The sequence below is a fragment of the Cibotium barometz genome, chromosome 30 (genome assembly GCF_041138505.1).
Source record: "Cibotium barometz isolate CiBa-2024 chromosome 30, ASM4113850v1, whole genome shotgun sequence".
NCBI lineage: Eukaryota > Viridiplantae > Streptophyta > Polypodiopsida > Cyatheales > Cibotiaceae > Cibotium > Cibotium barometz.
Window position 1 is genome coordinate 50,925,390 of NC_141075.1, and position 6,165 is coordinate 50,931,554.

Consider the following 6,165-nt stretch of genomic DNA (forward strand, 5'->3'; position numbering starts at 1 on the left):
AAAATATTCTTTTATGCATAAAAATCCATTTTGATGAAAGTAACGCTTTCATAATTAAAAAAATATTCTTTCATGCATACTTTTATGCATAAAAATCAATAATGATAAAAGTAACACTTTTATAATTAAAAAATATTCTTTTATGCATAAAAATCCATTTTGATGAAAGTAACACTTTCATAATAATAAAAAAATTATTCTTTTATGTATTAAAAAATGATAATAATCAATATGCAACTTCTATGCATGAAAATGACACTTTTAGAGTATAGAAATGATAGGGATTACTCTTTTAGCATAATAAAAGATAATACTTATTTCCAAAAATTTTGCCATAACCTCCTTTGTATGGCTGACCATTTTTCAAATTTTTTTTCTTAATTTATCTTTAAAAATTAACTCTAATTGATTTAAAGTAATCTAGACTAATCAAAATTCACTTATAAAAGAGAAAACATTATAAAAAGTTTAATTCCAACAATTATCACTTAACTAGGATAACGAAGGGTTGATTCTGAAGAGAGAGGGGAAAAGCCTTTCGATCAAGGCATAGCGTCCATTTATCACTTCAAACAATCATAAAAATTAGAAAAGCATAAAAATCAATAAAGAAAATTACAAGATCTCTACTTACATAATTTCTGGGAGCTTTCCTTTAGCTTGATGGTTTGAGGGTTCTAATCTTGTTTGTAACAAGAGTGGCCACCAATCTTTGGAAGAGGGCCCCCGCAGAGCCGTTCTCTCATGCCCTCACGGCCCCCGCGAAGCCGTGCCCGAACACCCCGGTGCCGTGCCCCCCCCGGGCCCCGTAGAGCCGTGGCCTCACAACTCGGTGTCGTGCCCTCACGCTTGCACGGCCCCCGTGGAGCCGTGCCTGAATACCCCAGTGTCGTGCCCCCCTCCCCCCCGGGCCCCCGTCTCGTAGAGCCATGGCCTCACACCGCAGTGCCATGCCCCCCCTCGGCCCTCCCACGGAGCCATGCCCACCGGCCCTCGCGGAGCCGTGGCCTCACACCCTACCGTGCCCCCGGCCCCCCGCGGTGCCGTCCGCGAACACTCCTGGTGCCGCACCCCCAGCCCTCGCGGTGCCGTGCCCCCCGTAACCCGGCCCAGGATCAACTTATGTAGCAATGACTCTCAACAATGGATATCCTGGCTCTTGCAACAATGAACAACGCAGCGAATGCGATATGTAGTGTGAATTGCAGAATTTCGCGAATCATCGAGTCTTTGAACGCAACTTGCGCCCGCGGCTCGTCCAAGGGCATTCCTGCCTGAGCATCCTCACACGACCCCCATGCCCCTGCTCCCCACCTCCTCCTGGGAGCGAGGGGCACGTGATGACGGAGCTGGCTGTCCGTGCGCACGTCCCCCTCCCGCCCCACGAGGCAACGACGGGGCGAGCGTGTCGCGGTCGGCTGAAATGCATCCATGGCACTGTGTGGTGAGGCACCGCAAGGGTGGTCCGCTCCCCCCCGACGTGCCGGTAGGAGGATCAGTGTTTGCGGCTGCATCACCCAAGGGTGCATGCGTCGAACGGGGCTCGCGGGACGAGGGGCAACCGTGTGGTGCGCCACGGGCCATCCCCTCGACCGGAAAAACTGAACGGATCTCAGATCAGGCAAGGCTACCCGCCGCGCTGAGTTTAAGCATATCACTAATTGGAGGAAAAGAAACTAACGAGGATTTCCCTAGTAGCGGCGGTGAGCGAATTGGAAAGAGCCCAGCTTGAGAATCACGCGGCCTTGCTGTGTAAATTGTAGTCTAGAGAGGCGTCCTCTGCGACGGACCACCGGACCCAAGTCCCCTGGAAAGGGACGTCAGAGAGGGTGAGAGCCCCGTCAAGCCTGGACCCTGTCGCTCCACGAGGCACTATCGCCCGACAAGTCGGGCTGTTTGGGAATGCAGACCTAAGTTGGGTGGTAAATTCCATCCAAGGCTAAAAACGGGCAAGAGACCGATAGCGAACAAGTATCGTGAGGGAAAGATGAGAAAGACTTTGAAAAGAGAGTTAAAAAGTGCTTGAAATTGCTGGGAGGGAAACGAATGGAGGCCGAGGGTGCGCCCCGGTTAGATGCGGAACGGCACGAGCTGGTCCGCCGCTTTTTGACGCGGGGCACTGGTCAGCGTGGGCTGGCACGGCGGGATAAGAGCGCGCTCTAGTCCCGCTCTAGTTGGCCTGCTGATGCCATTGCACCGGCCAAGGAATGAAGCGCGTGGGGTGGCGGGCTTTATGCACCTGCGCGCTCGAGACGCTGGCGCTCTGGGCTTTCCATTCAACCCGTCTTGAAACACGGACCAAGGAGTCTAACATGTACACGAGCCAGTGGGTGGCAAACCCATGGAGGCACAAGTAACCTGACAGGTGGGATCCCCCTCGTGGGGTGCACCACGACTGACCGTGATCTTCTGTGAAAGGTTTGAGTGGGAGTGTACTTGTTGGGACCCGAAAGATGGTGAGCTATGCCTGAGCAGGGCAAAGCCAGAGGAAACTCTGGTGGAGGCTCGTAGCGATACTAACGTGCAAATCGTTCATCAGCCACTTGGGTATAGGGGGCGAAAGACTAATCGAACCATCTAGTAGCTGGTTCCCTCCGAAGTTTCCCTCAGGATAGCTAGCTGGAGCTCGTTGTAGTTTTATCGGGTAAAGCAAATGATTAGAGGCATCGGGGGTGAAACACTCTCGACCTATTCTCAAAACTTTAAATAGGTAAGCGACTGGGGTTGCTCTGTTGAACCTCGGTGCGGAATGGGAGCTCCAAGTGGGCCATTTTTGGTAAGTAGAACTGGCAATGCGGGATGAACCGAAAGTTGGATTATAGTGTCGAACTGCGTGCTAACCTAGATCCCACAAAGGATGTTGATTGATTAAGACAGCAGGACGGTGGTCATGGAAATCCAAATCCGCTAAGGAGTGTGTAATAGCTCACCTACCGAATCAACTAGCGCCGAAAATGGATGGCGCTGAAGTGCGCGACCTATACCCGGCCATCAGGGCGAGTGGGAGGCCCCGATGAGTAGGAGGGCGTGGGGGTCGTGGCACAGCTCCGGGCGCGAGCCCGAGTGAAACGGTCCCCAGTGCAGATCTTGGTGGTAGTAGCAAATATTCAAATGAGAACTTTGAAGACCGAAGTGGAGAAAGGTTCCATGTGAACAGCAATTGGACATGGGTTAATCGATCCTAAGAGATGGGACAGTCCTGTGTCAAGGACACACTGCGCATTGCGCAGCATCAAAACGGAATCGGGTTAATATTCTCAAACCGGGATGTGGCAATGGTGGGTGGACGGCGACGTGACCGAGATGAGATGTGATAGGAATCAGATAGATGTAATTAGATGCATGGAAGTGATATCAATCAGATAAATGAAAATGGATGAATGGATGTGATGTCCTGTGAATTAGGATGTGAATGAATGGTATAGGATGTGAAGGAATGTGACTCGTGATATGAATGAATGATAAGGGATGTGAATGAATGATGGCATGTGAATCGGATGTGAATGGATGATGTGGTTTGATGTGTGAATGATGTAGGTTAATGTAGATTGATGTATGGATGTGCGATTTGATGTGTGAATGATGTGGGTTGATGTAGATGGATGAATGGATGATGTGGATGTGGATGTATAAATGTGGATGTGGATGTGGATGTATGAATGTGAATGGGGATGTGTGGATGTATGAATGCAGATGTGGATATGGATGTGAATGTGGATGTGGATGTATGAATATGAATAGGGATGTGTGGATGTATGAATATAGATGTGGATGTGGATGTGAATGTGGATGTGAATGTATGAATGTGAATGGGGATATGTGGATGTATGAATGCAGATGTGGATGTGGATGTGAATGTGGATGTGGATGTATGAATGTGAATAGGGATGTGTGGATGTATGAATGTAGATGTGGATGTGGATGTGAATGTGGATGTGGATGTATGAATGTGAATGGGGATGTGGATGTATGAATGTGGATGTGGATATGGAGGTATGAATGTGGATGTGAAAATGGATGTATGGATGTGAATGTGGATGTGGCAATGGATGTGGATGTACGAATGTGGATGTAGATATGGATGTATGAATGTGGATGTGTATGTATGAATGTGGATGTGAAAGTGGATATATGGATGTGGATGTACGAATGTGGATGTGTATGTAGAATAATGAATGCGAATGTGTATGTGAAATGATGTGACGGCGATATGAGTGAATGGATGAGATGCGATGACATGTGAATTAAGATGCGAATAAATGATATGTGATGTGAATAAATTTGAGGTGATGAGATGAAAAATGATGTGATTGGATGACAATGAGTACACATATGAATGGAATGTGGAATAAGTAATGTGGACTGATGAGGGATAATGTGGAAAGACGAGAGTTCATTATAGAAACTGTATTTGTGACCTGTTTGTAAATGACTGTTTTATGTCAAGAATGCTGGGGAAGCATTCTGACCGTCTTGTGATTAAGGTCGTGGGTGGAGACCTAATTGATAAAGTTGCAACAGCTGACGGAGAGTCAACGGAGGACGTCTCGCGTAGCATGGTCGGCTGAGGTCTTGACCAGCCTCGGTTCGATTTAAATGGCGAGCTTCCGGTACGGTGGATGAGGGACCAAGGAAGCGGCCTATGAGTGAAGCGCTAGGTGACCTGCGAAGGATCCTAGAGGGTGCTGACCATACGGTGCTCAGGCTCTGGGTCGCCAAAGATACCCACACGTGCGTCGTGGAAGATATTGAATCAAGGAGTAAGAGTTGTTTTCTGAAACCGGGTATCGATCTGGTTGATTGACCTTGCTGGTTCAACAGATGAGTCCATGACTCTTTTATATGGATCTGTTGGTTGATCTTGCTAATCTTCCACAGAGATTCCATTTTGTTATGTGAATATATTGCCGGTTACTATGAGCTAGGAACTATTGAAAAGGCCCCTCTGTGAATAGGTGGTGAGTGTTCTGGTTGCCAATGATGCCATAAGTACACCGATGAAGGAATGATTGGAAATAAAGATTCAACCAGGGATTTTGAGGATTGTGATCAGTGACACAATGGTTTCATTAAAGGATTGTTTTAAAGATAGCTGATGCTAAGAAAAAAGGCAATTTTATATTGGGTATGTAAGTGGTGTGACTAGTTTTATGTTTGCATCAACATCCAGCTAGGGGGCCTGGGAACTCTTTTCCCTGGTACCCGGGACAAAACCTAACCAAATTCCTAATTGGACAAAATTCCTAATTGGTTGGATGGTTGGCTAACCCATGGGACTGGATGGGGTTAGGCTGGACTGATGGATCCATAAATCGAGACTCAATTTCTGTTTAGTTCGATAGATGAAGTAAATTCTGGACAAAAATTGTTCTATGGAAAAGAATCAACGGTTGTGCCTCTCAATGAGGAAAAAAGCATTGGTCTCTATGATCCAAGTATAGTCTTTTTCCCTGATCTGACTATGGGACTTACGGGTTCGGTCAGATGAGATCAGTTAGTTAAGGCTTTTGACTACATTAGGGAAAAGTTATCCTGGTGGAATCGCCCGTGCTTTCTGGGCAAAGGAAGTTTTTTCGGGTTCGGTTTTGGAAAAATCGATGGATTAGTCTCTTGTCCGGATATCCGTGGGCGAGGCCGCGAGTGTGGGACCTTGCCTCGCGCAAGAAGTGCTACTTCCGCTGCTAGCACCCCTGAATTTGTTGCGCGGTGGGAACAGGGATCTTACAGTTGGTATCAGAGCTATTTGGCTAATGAGGATTAACCGCCGAGAAGCCAAATATGTCAAAAATTTATCAAGAAGCACTAAAAGGTTATAATTGTGTGATAAAATTCATACAATTTGATATTCAAACTGAAATTCGTAAATTGATAATTGGGTCTTCAGATGGAAATACCGCAATTGTATGGAACCCCTGACTTGCTTGAGGCCTAGACATGATGGTATTTACCTTATAGTTCCAAGAACCATGACTACCTGTATATACAGAGGGTATAACTGCAGCTCTTTTATTGGCAGTATATACGAGTAAATCTAAGACTTGAAATTATAAGCATTAATGCTATCGAGATGATGAATTCGAATGTGGTTGATATGATTTTTAAATTCTGGTGTTGAGAACTTATGAGTTGATTTGGATTCTGATTGAAAAATGATGATCCCTGAAA

General features: G+C 46.5%; 1 non-coding gene and 1 pseudogene across 1 annotated transcript; both read left to right on the forward strand.

The window, feature by feature from the left end:
• Nucleotides 1-1,132: 1,132 nt before the first annotated feature.
• LOC147621610 (5.8S ribosomal RNA) lies at nucleotides 1,133-1,284 on the forward strand. The gene has a single exon (XR_015269915.1). It is a non-coding gene; the product is annotated as a 5.8S ribosomal RNA (ribosomal RNA).
• A 351-nt stretch (nucleotides 1,285-1,635) lies between these two features.
• LOC147621611 (25S ribosomal RNA) lies at nucleotides 1,636-3,408 on the forward strand (annotated as a pseudogene).
• Nucleotides 3,409-6,165: the final 2,757 nt, after the last annotated feature.